This window comes from Cervus elaphus, chromosome 29 (genome assembly GCF_910594005.1).
Source record: "Cervus elaphus chromosome 29, mCerEla1.1, whole genome shotgun sequence".
NCBI lineage: Eukaryota > Metazoa > Chordata > Mammalia > Artiodactyla > Cervidae > Cervus > Cervus elaphus.
Window position 1 is genome coordinate 3,294,069 of NC_057843.1, and position 17,426 is coordinate 3,311,494.

The window sequence follows — 17,426 nt, forward strand, 5'->3', positions numbered from 1 at the left end:
ATTGGGAAGAGAAGGGGAAAGGAGGAAATAGAGGTATTCTGAGGTAGAAAACAGAGAGTCAAGATTGGGAGAGAATAATCAACAGGAACTGAATATTGGATTCTTAAATGTTCACAGTTTCTATCATATACTGAAAAACAAAAATTAAAAATCTAGAGTAGAGGTTAGACTCTTAAAAATACTATATTAAAAACAAAAACCAAAACACACACACACACACAAATTTTAGAAATATACATGAAGTTCAGTTTAAAAATAGGGCTTCTCTTCTTTTTTTGTTGTTTTTTTTTTTTTTTTGTAAGGTTATTGTGTATTGAAAATGAAAATTAAGGAGTAGTAGAGGAGTACTAGAGGACTTTAAAAGAAATAAGAGAAAAAGAAAAATAGAAAATAGAAGAGAAAAAGGAAAAAAAAAAGAAGAAAGGAAAAAAAATTTTTCCCTAATTAAAAAAATCGTAAAAATCTATGAAAATGAAAGTTAAGGAGTAATGGGGGAGTAATAGGGAATTTTAAAGGAAAATAAAAGAAAAAATAAAAAAGAAAAAATAAAATATTAAAAGAAAAAAAATTTTTTTCTTACTTAAAAAAAAAAAGTAAAAATATATCTAGGAGTTTCTCTGGAGCTCTTGCGGTCAGTGTGCGTTCAGCTCAGTTTCAGATATCTCCTCGTTCCAGCTTACACTTCTCAATATCTATAGGCCCCTTCCGGTGTAGTCGGTGTTTTCTACAGGGATTTTAACCTGTTGCACCGGTCCCTTCTGAAGCGGTTCCCTTTGTTTATTTGGCTTCTGTTTGCCGGTCTCTTCCGAGCCTCATTTCCGCCCTGACACAGGCGGGCGGAAGTTGACTCTTATTCAGGTAGCTAGTTCTGAAGCACTGCGGGGAGGGGCTGGCGCTGTGGGGAGAGGCTGGCGCTGCGGGGAGGGGCTGGCGCTGCTTTCTCCGTCTGCGCTGCTCAGGCTCCCGGCTGTTCTATATGGAGCGCGCCCCGCGCTGCGCGCGGTTCCAGCCCTCCGGTGTTCCACAAAAGTGTGGAACAAAAGGCTGCGTCTGCTCTTGTGCCTTCCCCGTCAGAGCGGTCCAGGCAGCTAGGGGCTTGACAGGCGCACTCTCCCCGGGTGCGGCACGGCGCGCCCACTCCCTTCCACGGTCCCAATCTCGGTTTCCGCCGGCGCCAGTCGGGCGCGTACGCCTTCTGCCCTCTGCGTCCCCAGCCCCAGTCCCCGCCCGCGCCGTTCGGGTGCCTGCGCCCTGTGTCTCGCTGCGACCTTCTCCCGCCTCTGGCGGGTCTGGGCCGGTCCGCAGCCTGCGAGCTCTTCTCTGGAGTTTCTCGGTCCCTTTGTTCTGTGAACGGCCGGCAGTGTGTTCGGGCCGGTTAATTTTCTGTCTCTCTTTTGCTCTCCCACAGTTCAAGCTGGCAACTGACAAAAGCTCCCTCCGATTGTCCTCAGGGCACTCAGGCCTGGACCCTACCCCAAGCAATGCTGCCCGCTCCTCTCCGTGCCGCCCCCACTTGCTTGTGGTGGATGCGGGTGTCTGGGGTACTTTTCTGCTGAGAGTTGCTTTCAGGCATGTAAGTTGTGGGTTTTATTTATTGTTTCCCTCCCAGTCAGGTTGCCCTCCTAAATTCAAACACTTCCCCCAGGCCCGCCAGTGCGAGGGTTTCCCGGTGTCTGGAAACGTCCTCTATTAAGACTCCTTTCCCCGGACGGATCTCTGTCCTTAGCTCTTCTGTCTCACTTTTTATCTTTTATATTTTGTCCTACCTCCTTTCGAAGACTATGGGCTGCTTTTCTGGGCGCCTGATGACCTCAGCTAGCGATCAGAAGTTGTTTTGTGAAGTTTGCTCTGTGTTCAGATATTCTTTTGATGAATTTGTAGGAGAGAAAGTGGTCTCCCCGTCCTACTCCTCCGCCATCTTGGCTCCTCCCCTCTGTCTCTGCTTTTTAATATGCTGTCTAGGTTGGTCATAACTTTCCTTCCAAGGAGTAAGTGTCTTTTAATTTCACAGCTGCAGTTACCATCTGCAGTGATTTTGGAGCCCCTGAAAATAAATTCTGCCACTGTTTCCACTGTTTCCCCATCTATTTGCCATGAAGTGATGGGATCAGATGCCATGATCTTAGTTTTCTGAATATAGAGTTTTAAGCCTGCGTTTCCACTCTTCTTTCACTTTCATCAAGAGGCTCTTTAGTTCCTCTTCGCTTTCTGCCATAAGGGTGGTATCTCTGCAAGTCTGAGGCTATTGATAGTTCTCCAGGCAATCTTAACTCCAGCTTGTGCTTCATCCAGCCTGGCATTTCACATGATGTACTCTGCATTTAAGTTAAATAATCATGCTGACAATGTACAGCTTTGATGTACTCCTTTCCCAATTTGGAACCAGTCCATAGAAACTGTGATTCTTAGAGCATAAAAAAGGAGTTATTTAACGTTTTATGATAGAAAAAGTTTGGCCCATAAGCAGATGTAGGTTCTATCCTCAGGTGTTGTTAGAGACTTGACTACACCTTTGTCTTCAGTGTTATGACTACCAACCCAAGACCCATCCTAGTCTAATCTCAGACATGAGGAATATTTTAGGCCCCTCTCCTTTAGTTAATGTGAAGTGTCCAACCAGGACATCTAAGGAAACCAGGCAGAACAGAAATATCTGAGAGCTCAAAGAAGGGCCTGGTGATGCTGAGTGGGACCCAAACAAGAAGAAACAGCAAGACTCAAGTAAATGACTTGAGTCCTCCAAGTCTGCCTAAGTTGCCTTTCCTCAGCTCTGGAAATGCACAGAGAAATGTAGCCCTAACCTGATCTGCCATCTAACTGCAGAAATAAAATGTTTTGTGGTTTAGATGAAACAAACAAACAAACAGGTTTTTTACTGTTATCTACTATTGTGAGCACAGATACCTGGGCTTCACAGAAATGGCTACTCACCCTGGACTCCTGTTAGAACCCTAAGTTCATACTGGGTTCCAATCCTTGCCGTCTTAAAGACTTACAGAAAGCCCAAGTTAAGCCTGATCTGATGCAAATATATAGAAATAATATTTTAGAATATCAGTCAGTTCAGTTCAGTCACTCAGTTGTGTCTGATTCTTTGTGACCCCGCAGACTGCAGCACGCCAGACTTCCCTGTCCATCACCAACTCCTGGAGCCTCCTCAAACTCATGTCCATCGTGTCAGTGATGCCATCTAACCATCTCATCCTCTGTCATCCCCTTCTCCTCCTGCCCTCAATCTTTCCCAGCATCAGGCCTTTTCCAATGAGTCAGCTCTTTGCATCAGGTTGCCAAAGTATTGTAGTTTCAGCTTCAACATCAGTCCTTCCAGTGAACACCCAGGACTGATCTCCTTTAGGGTGGACTGGTTGGATCTCCCTGCATTCCAAGGGACTCTCAAGAGTCTTCTCCAGCACCACAGTTCAAAAGCATCAATTCTTCGGCACTCAGCTTTCTTTATAGTCCAACTCTCACATTCATACATGACTACTGGAAAAACCATAGCTTTGTCTAGTTGGGCCTGTGTTGGCAAAGTAATGTCTCTACTTTTTAATATGCTGTCTAGGTTGTTCATAACTTTTCTTCCAAGAAGCAAGGGTCTTTTAATTTCATGGCTGCAGTCACCATCTGCAGTGATTTTGGAGCCCTCAAAAATAAAGTCTCTCACCGGTTCCCTTGTTTCCCCATCTATTTGCCTTGAAGTGATAGGACTGGATGCCATGATCTTAGTTTTCTGAATGTTGACTTTTAAGCCAATTTTTCACTCTCCTCTTTCACTTTCATCAAGAGGCTCTTTAGTTCTTCACTTTCTGCTATAAGGGTGGTGTCATCTGCATATCTGAGGTTATTGATATTTCTCCTGGCAATCTTCATTCCAGCCTGTGCTTCATCCAGCCCAGCATTTCTCATGAGGTACTCTGCATATAAGTTAAATAAGCAGAGTGACAATATACAGCCTTGACATACTCCTTTTCCTATTTGGAACCAGTCTGTTGTTCCATGTTCAATTCTAGCTGTTGCTTCTTGTCCTGCATACAGATTTCTCAGAAGGCAGGTCAGGTGATCTGGTATTCCCATCTCTTTCAGAATTTTCCATGTGATTCATACAGTCAAAGGCTTTGGCATAGTCAGTAAAGCAAAAGTAGATGTTTTTCTGGAACACTCTTGCTTTTTGATGATCCAGCAGATGTTGGTAATTTGATTTGTGGTTCCTATGCCTTTTCTAAATCCAGCTTGAACATCTGGAATTTTACGGTTCACATACTATTGAAGTCTGGCTTGGAGAATTTTGAGCATTACTATGCTAGAATGTGAGATGAGTGCAGTTGTGTGGTATATATTTTATAATAAGTATTTATAAAATATTCATTATTATTACTATTTTATAGCAAGTAACTTCCATTTAAAAATCTTGCTAATAGTAAATTTTAATTCTGTGACTTGCAGTCACCATCTGCAGTGATTTTGAAGCCAAAGAAAATGAAATCTGAATACTTTGACTACCTGATGCAAAGAACTGACTCATTGGAAAAGCCCCTGATGCTCAGAAAGATTGAAGGCAGGAAGAGAAGTGGGCAACAGAGGATGAATGTTTGATGGCATCATCAACTCAATGCACATCAATCTGAGTAAGCTCTGGGAGTTGATGATGGACAGGGAAGCCTGGCATGTGCATTGCATGGGGTCGCAAAGTCATACACAACTTAGTGGCTGAACAACAATAGTAGATTATTTTAAAATCTAAACAAATATCAATTGTGTACAATATTCCAGATCTTAGGGAAACAAATTGATGGAAGTCAGTTGTGGTGGGCATTGTCTCCACAACGGCCTGTCAGGTCTGTGCCCTTATGGGGAGAATCACGCAGGCGTGGGCTGTCTGCGTCCCTCTCTGCTGCCAGCACCTGTCTTTTTGGAGGTGTCTGCTGGATTGGCTCCTACTTCAGTTACACCCTTGAAACTACCTCAAAGCAGTCTCCCCATTTATAAAAACAACAGAAAAGAGTTGTTTCAGTACAATAAACTCATACCAACAGGAAAATATTAGAGACAATTTAGTTTACTAAATATTTAGCTACATTCACATTTGCTATGAATTTTAGTTCACAAATTTAATTGGGCAAATTAAAACATATATCTTTTTTTTTTTAAACCCAAATATCCTAGCCCTCTACCCAGTCCGTCCACCCATTCCTGCTACCTTCAAATTGGGGAGAAATTGTTTATAAGCCATTTTTGGCACATTATCTCTTTTGTGAGACTTCTGAGGCAGCACTAGTGGTAAAGAACCCACTTGCCAATGCAGGAGAAGTAAGAGACTAGGGTTTGATCCCTGGGTCAGGAAGATCCCCTGGAGGAGGAAATGGCAACCCACTCCAGTATCCTTGCCTGGGAAATCCCATGGACACAGGAGCCGGGTGGACTACAGTACCTGGTCTCACAAAGAGCTGGACATGACTGAGCACACACTCATACAAGCCATTTTGGGGCACATCCTCTCTCTTGCACCAATTGTATATGAATCCAGAAGTTTGAGTTTACTGGAAAATAGGAGAAAGTGTCTAATTGTCACTTCATCACGGCTGTCCACAAAAAATTACAGTGGCTTGTTTCACTAGAGTGATATCTGGCAGGCCACAGGATCCCTGAATCTGGGCTCTGGTGTGTATAATCAAGCATCAGAGTCAGATCTGATTCACTCCTTTGTGTCCTACATTTTTCTATTAGGACATTTGTCCGAGAGAAGAATGTATTTTTTAAAAGACACTGCTAACCTTTTAACATCAAGCATGATATCATCAATTTTATGTTCATAGTTTAAACCTGTTTCAGTGACAGAAGAAATGGTAAAAAATAGTATATCCTTATTACACTTTGCCTTATGAATGTTGACATAACCATTGCTATTGGTATCAAAGCTCTGTGTGTGTGTGTGTGTGTGTGTGTGTGTGTGCGTGCACGCACGTGTGTGCACTCAGTCATGTTTGACTCTTTCGTGTCTGACTCTTTGCAGCTCCATGAACTGTATTGTAGCCTGCTAGACTCCTGTGTCCATGGGATTTCCCAGGCAAGAATGCTGCAGTGGGTAGCCAATCCCTTCTCCACGGTGAGCATTGCTCAAACTTGAAGGAGTCATTTCAAGACGCGGCACTGTTTCCACCAGGTATTGGCTGTAAGGTCTGTGCTGCCCTGCAGGTGGTGGACCTTCTCTTCTCTGTAGAGTCCTTCTATGACCCCTCTTCTCCATCTTTTTGCCTGTCCTCTTCCTGAATGTGCGTGGAGATACCCTGGAGCTGCATGGGCACATTCAGCTGTCACCACCTACCTCTCTTCCTGGTGTCATTGTCCAGAAACCTCTGTGGGCCCTCAGTGGTCCTGAGTGCATCCAGGCACCAGTAATGCATGGTGTTTCCTGTGCTCATCCATCCCTACTGCTGAGAATTGAATTGGCAGGTGTATGGTGGTTTAGAAGGCTTTCTGGTATGTGTTTTCCAAAGTTCTCTTGTCTTGCACCAAAGCTTTTGAAATGAAAAAAAAAAACAAACAAAAAACCCCACAAATTAAAGACTGTTTTCAGATGTTATGGAAATAAAACCTGAGTTCTATCACTAGGACTTCTAAACTCATTTAATTGTTGATCCTGGCAGTGAGTGATGGGCGAGGAGGACTTCAAAGGGGAATAGTTTTGTTCTCGTTGTAGTCAATACCCTGTTGCTAATTATTATACAGACTTTATCAACCATGTTTATAGCTTCACTTGTGTTCCTCATTTGCTGCCCAGGGTTTGTTTTCCTTCTCTGTTGGCACTGAAAGTGTCACTCGCACTGCCTGCCACCAGATACAGCTCTGCTCTTTCCTAAAAATCCTCTTTGTACCGGTGGTAGGAGGTTGTTAGAGATAGTCATGGCTTTTTGGCAGTCACAGAGCAGCTTCCAGGTGAAGTCATACCTGAAAAAATCTACCGCTGTGCAGAAGTCATTTCTTTCAGATGCTTCCAGTGTCAGGCTATCCAGCGCCTTTGTGGCTACAGGACCCCAGGGTTTAATTGCCCAGTGGGTTCTCTGGATAAAACAGAAGGGAGAAAAGTCAGGTTTTGATCTCCCATTTAACAAAGGAGATTTGAATGACAGATGCACAAATGCCCCCATTTTCCTAATTTTTTTTCTTGGTAGTATTTTAGTCTCTCTCCTCTGAACACATTATTTTTTCCCCCTGACTTTTAAATCTCTCATACATTTTCCCAAGGGGACAGCCTTGTCTATTTCCTTCACTTAAAAGAGTATGAAAAAGTTGTTTTTGTTTGATCTCTTGTGTGACTGCCTTGCCATAGATGATGAAACAGACTGCTGTTTAAATCTTAATTCACACCCCTTGCAGGGGAGTGGACGAGCTCACTGAATTAAAGTTTAAGAGACGATATAATTAACATGCATCAAGCTGCTGCAAAAATAGGACGTTTCACTTGCAGTAGGCGCCTCTCTGTATTAAAATAACTCCATGTAAACACATTTATTATCATTCTGCTGATAACTGTGAGTAATTAAAGCAGACACTTTATTCCCTACCTTAATATTACACCTATTATTGTTATTAATTTTCTTTTTAAATTTTACTGTTTAAAATTTATGGTTGATTTACAATGTTGTGTTAATTTCTGCTCTAGAGCAAAGTGACTCAGTGATATGTATACATTTCCTTTTTCATATTCTTTTCCATTATGATTTATCACATGATATTGAATACAGTTCCTTGAGCTATACAGTAGGCCATTGTTTATCCATCCTATACATAGTATTTTTCATCTGCTATTCCCAAACTCCCAATCTTCACCCCCCTTAACCCTGGGTAAGCACAAGTCTGTTCTCTGTGTCTTATTATGCCTATTATTGTAAGTAATCACTGATATAATTTCTATCATAGGTTTATTGAATCAAATCTATTTGGGTCTTCCTGTTTTAAAATAAAAGATGAAAAAATATTATGCCAGTCATGGTCCTCAAAAGTATATATTTTAAGTAAATTTCATGGAATCTGAAAATGTCCCTTCATAAGGATTCAATATCATTTAACTACAGAAACAGAAATTTTATTTTTTACCTATTGAATCAATCCCTTCAGAACCTAAAAGAGCATCTTTAGTTGATACATCTTCTTCCATTTGTACTAATCTTGCCTTTACCCTCTTTGTCTTAAAGAGAAGGAAATACCATTGATGGGACATACATAAAACCGGCATCATTAAAAAAGAAAGCTAAATATTTTGTAGTTTCCATTTGAACCATTGAATGATAATAAGAATCTTCTTTTAAAGGCAACTCTGAATAATTAAGCATCAGAGTCTTGGTAGTTTGAGTTTTCTTAAATGATTTGGTTAATTTGGATTTAGATTTAGCACAAATTAAGAATCCTCTCACTGAACACCGCCTGATTGGCTGGACCCTTTCTACTGCTCTCCAGCAAATCCTCTTTAGAATGAGGATTGAATTTTGTCGGAAAGGGAACTGGAAAAATTTGGATTGTAAACCCCTTTGGAGAGCATTGGAGGTTAATTGCACATAGCTCTGCCTTGAATTCTGCACTAAGGGTTGTTCAGTGGCAGGTCTGAGGACAAGTAGGCTGGTGTCTGAAAGTGAGAGGAGACTGTTCCCTGTTGAAGCTCCTATTTGCATGTTCTTGATTCCTATAGATACCTTGAATTTATAATGTAAGATCATATACTTCTTTATCTAAAATGGGGACATTTGATGAGATTACTGAATTTTTGGATGTGCTTTTGTCTCTGGTGTCATTTTTAATCAACAAGAATTTAAAATAATGGAAACTGAATCAGCAAGAATTCTGCTGCTCGTGTTGCAGTCACACCTCTGTTTGGCATGTTTTTAGATTTTGTCCAATGTGGGTCATCAGCAGCATGTGTAACTGAGTCCAGTTGGCACTCACCATGGTTCTAAAGAAATACTTTGTCTGATGAGACTACATCATCATAGAAACCACAAACTGTAATGTCTGCATATAACTAGATAGTCTGTATGTAAGGATTTCTTCATATCTCCTGGTGTTATTGAATGTGGGGTCCTGCTTCTCACCACTTACAAAATCAATTACATACTCACAAATGTTGGTAGAAAGGAAAAGTACCTTTCATCAGAATGCTGGCAATCTGGGAAGAGGGCGGACTGAGCATCTGCCAAACCACCTCTGAGATTCTGCTCAGCCATGAAAGTTTTAAAGGGAAGGAGGGGAGTCATTTCAGTGAATCACTGAGATGGGGCGGGGGGGTCAGTCGCTGCCACCCCTCCACTGCATGCAGGCTTGAGGATGCCTCAAAATCTTCCTCTGGTTGTTATCTTGTTCACACAGTTTGGTCACATGGTTTGCTTGCGTGTTTACTGAAGGGGAAAGCCTGGGGCACCTGGTTAAAAGTTAGTGACAATATAGCTCTGCTGACGTGACAAGACGGACTTCCTGCTGAGAACAGTTTCCTACAAAGAGCTGATTTCAAATCCCCACTTGTCAGAACATCATTTTATTTCTATGGGATTGGAGGCAGAGGTCCACCTTCTGTAACTGCTTCATGCTGGCATAGGATGCCATATTCTCAGAGTAGAAGATGTCAACATGGGTCTGTAGCATCTCTTAGCTGACATTTTTAGTTGCCTGTTTACATGCATAGGCAGAGCAAGCTACAATTATTTTAATGTCCACAAAGATATAGATTGTTAAGAGCAATAATGTTAATTCCACTCTGTTGAGGTCAGTTCTTGGAATTGTGCTAACCCATAGATTCAGTGCTGCTCAAGATGAAGCCACTTATGTAGTGGCTGCAATATGGTGATCACACACACAGTTAGCCTTCTCCCTCGGGTGGCAGTTACAGTATCTGTGAAAGGACTCAGGAATGTGCATCAGTCACTGAGTCTATGACTCTGTTGTCCTAATCATTAACTGCTGGGTTTGGTACTTGCTCATTGTTTCATAACTTCTTGCTCTTTTATGAATGTCACTCATTTACTTTTATGATCCTGAATTTTTAAAGTCATTATCAACTTTATCTCTTTAAAAATCTTTATATCCTTATTGTTGATTGCATTAGCTATTTCTTTAATATTAGATCTGAACCATTTTAGCAATTTGTATGCAGACACTTGAGAGAGTGTTTCTTGTTTCCTGAGTCTTCCTCCTCTCTCCTCCTACCTGCTTTCTTGTCTGGAGGTTTGTAGTTGTCCTCATCAGGTTCCCCCCTGAAGTCCTGAACTGAGGATCCTGCCTTATACTTGCAGAGCAGGTCTTCTATCCCATGGAATATGCAAATACTGGAAAGGCAGTTGACAATTTAGATCCGTTTAGATTTGTCTGATAACCTGTGTCTAATTCTTTCTCTCTCCCCTTGTAGGTATGCAGTTCTGTATAATCCACTGACCTATAACAGCGCTGTACCATTTTTTTTTCCAGCTTTGTTTTCTCAGCAAAGTCTGAAAGTTCCAGTTGCTCCATATCATAGTTTATCCTTGACATTGTCAATCTTTTCAGTTTTACCCATTCTAATGTGTGTAAATTCGTATCTCATGGTGATTTTAATTTGTGTTTCTCTGATAACTTAAGATACTCAATGTTTCACATACTATTGACCTATGTTTTTTGTCTTTTGTAATATGTCCCAGTCTTTTGTTCATTTGTTAAAAATTAGGTCAATTGTTTTTCTTATTTTTGTGCTATAAGAATTCCTCATATATTATGAATTCAAGTTCTTTGTCAGATATATATATTGCAAATGTCTTCTCCTAGTCTATAGCTTGCATATTCATTTTATTAATAGTATACCTTGAATTTTTATTTTCTTTGAGGTTCAATTTGTCAAATTTTAATTTTATGGTTTTTACTTTAATACATAGTCTGAGAATGCAAATATATTATGTCCTAGAGGGGATACATACAAACTCATAATTATGCCTTCATGTATGGACAAGAGGGCTCATTATAGAGACTTATAATGTTCATTAAAATATTCTTTTAATATTTGCTTGCACTATAAAAAGCTGGTTATAAATGGGACTATTTAAAATAGATTTCAATAATAGATCTGTAGGATTAAATGGAGGGATTCTCATTTTTAACAGTGTACTCCAGGATGAGAAAATCTGATATTATGCCTTGTTATTTTTACATATGTATTTTTAGGCTATACAAGTGATAATATATATGTTATTAATTCCATCATATTTCTGTTCTTTCCAAGTGTAAATTTAAAAATTTTCTCTTTGCTTTAATGTTGTATACTTTTCTTCAAAACATAAGATTTAAGATGTGAACTTTTATATGTTAACTACTGCAGACATTGCAAGCATGTGTGCTGGGTGTTAGTATAGTTATTAGGAAGGAATTTAGAAAGTAAACATTTCATTAATTTAAAACATTTGACAATACCACTTGTATCTTGTTTTGATCAAATATATTTTCTTTCCAATATGGTGAAAATGCAATGGGGTCATATCAAATCTCCCTCTTTTTTTCTTTTTGTTCTTTCCTAAGCTGTAAAACAGATAAGGGGAAAGGAGTGCTAAAGCTGCTCTTAATACTTACTCCAAAACGGCTGATGGGATTGTTGTCAAGCAAAGTTTCAGAGTTGACTGTCGTTTTTGCTCTGGAACCAATGAGAGAGTGTGGCATCTTTCTATTCACTTGCTTTGCTTTTGTTTATGTTTTAGCAGCTTTATTGAGTTACTTATTCACATACCATTCAACTCACCAATTTGAGTTATGTAATTCAGCATTTTTCAGTATGCTCGTGAGTTGTGTGACCATCGTCAAGATCAGTTCTAGAGCATTTTCTTCACCCTTACCAAGACCTGGAACTCACTAGCAGTCACTCTTGAGACTGCCTCCCTGTCCTCTCCACTCCCCAACCCTGGGCAATGGGTGAACTTTCAACTTTTTTGTTCTATTCTGGACGTTTCATGTAAGTGCAGCCACACAATAAGTAATCTTTTGTGACTTGCTCCTTTCATTTAGTATAATGCTTTCATAAATTATCTGTGTTGGAGCCTGTATCAAGTTCCTCACTCCTTTTTGTGGCTGAGTATACTTCATTATATAGCCATGCCACCTTTGGTTTCTCTGTTCACCAGATGACAGAGATTTGTGTTGTTTCCACTATTTGGCTATTGTGACTTACGCTGCTCTGAACATTCACGTGTGGGTTTTTGGTGTGGACATTTGTTTTCATTACTCTTGGATATATACTTAGGAATGGGAATTAAGGGTCATGTGGTTACTCTGTGTCACATTTTTGAGGAACTGCCAAACTATTTTTCCGAAGTGACTGAATTTGATTTATTTTAAAATTTATTGTGATCTGTTGGTCCTTTAATGGACTGGAACCTGGTGGTCCGGAGAGTAAGAGAGAGAAAGAGGCTGATGTCCCCTGGTTTACGCGGAAAGCCAATAGAGCCCTGTTCTTAGAGCTCGCGCTGATGCACGTAGGCACCGGGTGCCCTCTCGAGTGGGTTCTCGAGAGGGGCTTAGAAGCCCGGGCAAGAAAGTGAGCTCAGCGGGCCTCCGCGCTCCAAGGAATTAGCCAGATATATATATATAGAGAGAGAGAAAGACAGGAAGAATAGAAAGAAAGACACGGGGACCAAAGCTCTGATGGAGCAAAGGTGTTTTAATCAACATGGCGTGGGCATATATACTGTAGTTATTCTCAGCAAAGATAAAGATTAAAATTCCAGACTTACAAAACATAAGATGATCCCTATTAAAGAGAGAGTTGCAAACAATCACCTTTTACCATATGGCTCATAAAAAGGAAGAGGGTACTTATCACTGTAATGAGAAATGCCTGGATTCCTCAGCCCCGGGAAAGGCGTGCCTTTCCTCTTAATTCCTGAATATTCAGGAATCAATAAGGGCCAGAGGGTTCCTGACAGATCCATAACAGCACACAGGAAGCCTCTTGTTAAACGCTTCCTGACAGTGATCCACCTCCAAAGAGAGTGCATCAACTTGTGATAGATACTGGAGTTGGCTCTGCCTTTCTCTGTGTCTCCGAGATAACACATTTCTTCAGCTCATGCTTTATATTTTCTGCAAAAATACATGATTAAGATAGTTGGAGATTTTGTCTCATCTTAGGGTTATATGCCAGAATTTGACAGTAGTGACTTTTAAAAATGGAAATATAGTTGATTTATAATGTTATATTAGTTTCAGGTATACAACATGGCAAATAATATTTTTATAGATTGTACTTTATTTAAAGTTACTGTGAAATATTGGTTGTTTTCCATGTGCTGTGCATTGCATCCTTTTATCTTATTTAATTTAGGCCTAGTCGCCTGTACCTCTTACTGTTCCCTTTCTGTGCCCTCCCCTACCCTTCATGTGTTACTGACTTGTGTCAAGGTGGTGCCCTAGTCACTGAGATCTTGCCCAGATTTCAATATCCTGTTCTGTTGCCCCCAGTAGTGAGAGTTTGCTTAGTCCAAGCAAGGATTTCAGGCTGAAGAAATGATTTGTTGCCACAGACTTCTGATTCTTCCTTGCAGATTTAATATGAATATTATTTCTGACAAAGTGTGGGTTTTCCAAGGATCTGTTTATGGCCCGACTTGCAGGTGTGCTATTTTGCCTTTCAAGGAGATGTATAAGGAGACTGGGGGTTCTGGATAAGTCTGTTGAAGTCCTGAGATTAGACAGACTGAGGGCATGCACAGAGCTTTCCTTGGACCGCACCCTGGAATTCCGGGAGCTGCCCTCCCAGGATGACTGCGGGATGTCAAGAAAGATCACTGAAAGGGTTCAAAGCCCTCCAGATGGGGCAGGGAGCCGGTGTCTGCAGCACGTGTGACTGCTGCTCAGCCTCTCAGCTCCGCACAGGTTCCGTGCGTGAAGTGGAGGTGTGACAGGCTGCTCTCACTGCTGTCATCCAGGAAGCAGGCGTGACAGCCCTCGCAGGCAGCTGGTGAGGGCCCCTGGGGCTGCTGCCGGCAGGAGTGGCTGACGGGACAAGTGGCATCTGGGGGTTGTTCTCTGGGGACTTTGTCCAGAGTTGCTGCCCTTGGCATCTTCTCCTGGGATGAGCAAGTATCAGTTTGGAGAGGATTCATTTTTCACTGGTATCTCCCAGACTCTGCCAACTGACATGAATTATTGAAGGGAAAATGTGCTGGGGTACACTTTGCAATTGCCAAGCTACCCCTGGGCTTTTATTATTTACTGAGAAGAAGGAGAACAATTTCTTTCTAGGAAACATGGAAGGATACTGATCCTCCCAGAGACACCTAGTTTTATGAACCAGTTCTCAGATTTCTGGTGATGAATGCACTGCAGAAGGAGAAGAGCACATAAAAGAATAAAATGCCTATGTCAAGCCTCCAGAACTTGTTTAAGCTGTTTCAGAAATGATAAAATAAAATTCTGAGAGCACAGAATAGAAACTCTTCAAACTTCAAGTATACTTGTTCTACACTGATTGATTTGTCTACCACATGAGGAAATGTCTACCATTTCCTCCAACTTTTTATCCAGCTGTGTTGCTGTTAGAATATTTCTTGTTTGTTTGTTTACAATGAAGGCAAAGCACATTATTGCTTCATGTTATACTTATTGGAAGGGGCATTAGGATTTGGAGTTAGATCTGAGTTAGAATTCTACTCCAGCACACAATAATTTTAGATGTGGAATGGGACACTTAATTTTCTCTGGACCACACGTTCCTCAGCTGTTGAAAGTGGATAATACCTGTACTAGGAACATTTTCATCTGAGCATGTATTCTGATGGTCACGAGTTTTTGTTTTTCATCCAGACCCCCAGCTGAGAGGCCTATGTTTGTGTCCAATGTGGGTTTAGAGCCGTAGTTCCCAGCGTGGGGAGACTCTGCCCCCAGGGTAGAGCGGGTGAGGCCTGGAGACACCTGTGGTTCTAGGCTTGACCTGGGTGTGCTGGACTGTGCTCGTGGCATCCAGGGGTATGGGCCAGGAAGACGGCTCCGTGTCCTGCACAGGATGACTCCCCTTCCCTCAACACAGATGTGTCCAGCCCAGATGTCAGCTGTGTGAACTAAAGGAGCCCTGCTTAGGGGAAGGGAGGGACAGAGCTTCTACGGGGCCAAGTCCTGCCTAAGGGGAGACTGTATGGATGTCTGTGGCGATATATCCCTCTTCTTTTTTTTTGAAATATCCCTCTTCTAAACGGATGATGGTGAGGAATTGAGAACATGGCATGGTCTCAGTATTGGGTTTTAAGTATTTGAGCTACTTGACCAGATGAGAATTGTTAACATCTAAGAAGAATATGGCAAATAGATGGGGAAACAGTGGAAATAGTGTCAGACTTTAATTTTTGGGCTCCAAAATCACTGCAGATGGTGATTGCAGCCATGAAATTAAAAGACACTTACTCCTTGGAAGGAAAGTTATGACCAACCTAGATAGCATATTAAAAAGCAGAGACATTACTTTGCCAACAAAGGTCCATCTAGTCAAGGCTATGGTTTTTCCAGTGGTCATGTATGCATGTGAGAGTTGGACTGTGAAGAAAGCTGAGTGCTGAAGAATTGATGCTTTTGAAATGTGGTGTTGGAGAAGACTCTTGAGAGTCCCTTGGACTGCAAGGAGATCCAACCAGTCCATCCTAAAGCAGATCAGTCCTGGGTGTTCATTGGAAGGACTGATGCTGAAGCTGAAACTCCAATACTTTGGCCACCTCATGCGAAGAGTTGACTCATTGGAAAAGACCCTGATGCTGGGAGGGGTTGGGGGCAGGAGGAGGAGGAGACAACAGAGGATGAGATGGCTGGATGGCATCACCGACTTGATGGACATGAGTTTGAGTAAACTCCGGGAATTGGTGATGGACAGGGAGGCCTGGCATGCTGCAATTCATGGGGCCGCAAAGAGTTGGACACGACTGAGCAACTGAACTGAACTGAAGAAGAATATATTGTAAATTTATCAAAAGGAATGTCTTGAAATGTATTTTTGTTTTCATCAAGGAAATTGAGCCTTGTAGATACTGTTATGAGTGGGAAAAACAAAACAAGAACTTAGAAGCCACTCATGTCTGGGTTCCATTGCCACTTTTGATATTTTTTTATGTGTGACCTTTGGGGAGTGACTAAACCTCTCTGAGCCTTCATTTCTTCACTGTAAAGTATAAATAATAATATTCATCTTAGAAGATTGTGAATTTTGGATTTTATTAGGATGAATGAAGTGATAAAGTGTCTATATATCATATAAGATGAACTGGTGTCAATTTCTTCTTTCCCATGATGAAGTTTGGGAATTATAGTTGGTGGATTCGAAGATGTTTTTCACAATAGGAAAAAGTTTTATTGGGGGAAGAAAATTGGCAGAGGGTACCAGAACCAGCTATAAAGATCCAGGGTGAGATGCACAATGCAGTGACCAGTCTGACTTAAGATGAGTGTGATGTCACTAGCTGGACAAAAGTGAGGAAATGCTGTTCATGGAAGAGGAGTAACATGGCACAGACACTAACTGGGTGCCCCAGATGGGTGTGGACAGTGCGCTAGAGGGAGGAACACCTACAGGGGGAGACGCAGATGGCTCAAGCCTGGATGTTGTTATGGATTTGCCTCAGGATATAGGAGCGTGATCCCGGCGATGAATAAAAAATATGTTACGAGTAAAGGATTAACACGCATAATTCTGAAGCACGAAGAGGGATTAGGAAGCTAGAGGAGTGAAAAAAACAGATTTCAAGCTTGGATGGTGACAGGGAAACACCCTTTGTCTAGAGAATAGGGAGGCTGTCTAGACCAAGTTTGTTTTGAAAGGGGTTTTATATACATTACTTGAATGGCTTGTTTCTGTTGATGGGTGATGAGGTTTCTACAATTATATTGCATCATGTATATACGCGTAAGACCTAGAGGTGTTCCTTAGGTGGCATGAGCTTTGTTTTTTATCCATTTCCTACACTAATAGGTGAGGTCCTTGAAGATGAGGGCTGTGTATTTCCAACTTGGTCCCCCAAAACATGGCATGGTGCATTGTGTATGCACATGATCAAAGGTTAAATGAACTTGTGTGTGAACAGCACACTCTTAAGTTCAATGATGACTCTTCATTTTTACATGACAAAGCTCTAATGTTCATGCTCAGTCTAATCTAACTGATATAACACCATTTTCCCTGGATGTTAGAAAACCTTTTTAAACCAGTTTCTGAGATTTCAAGGGAAAAGGTTTCCTTTATTTAATACTCCTGGATTCTGACCCTGTGTCTCCTCCCTGGAGAGAAGTGGATTCTGGTGGGAAGTGCTCAGCTCCTCTCTTGTCACCTGCTTTTGGGTGACATCTGGTCCTTGTAAATGAAACCACACAACTCATACTGGAACTGAATCTATGGTCTTATAATTTTAGATCACACATCTGGTCTCAGAACTTAAGGTAGCTCAGGTTCT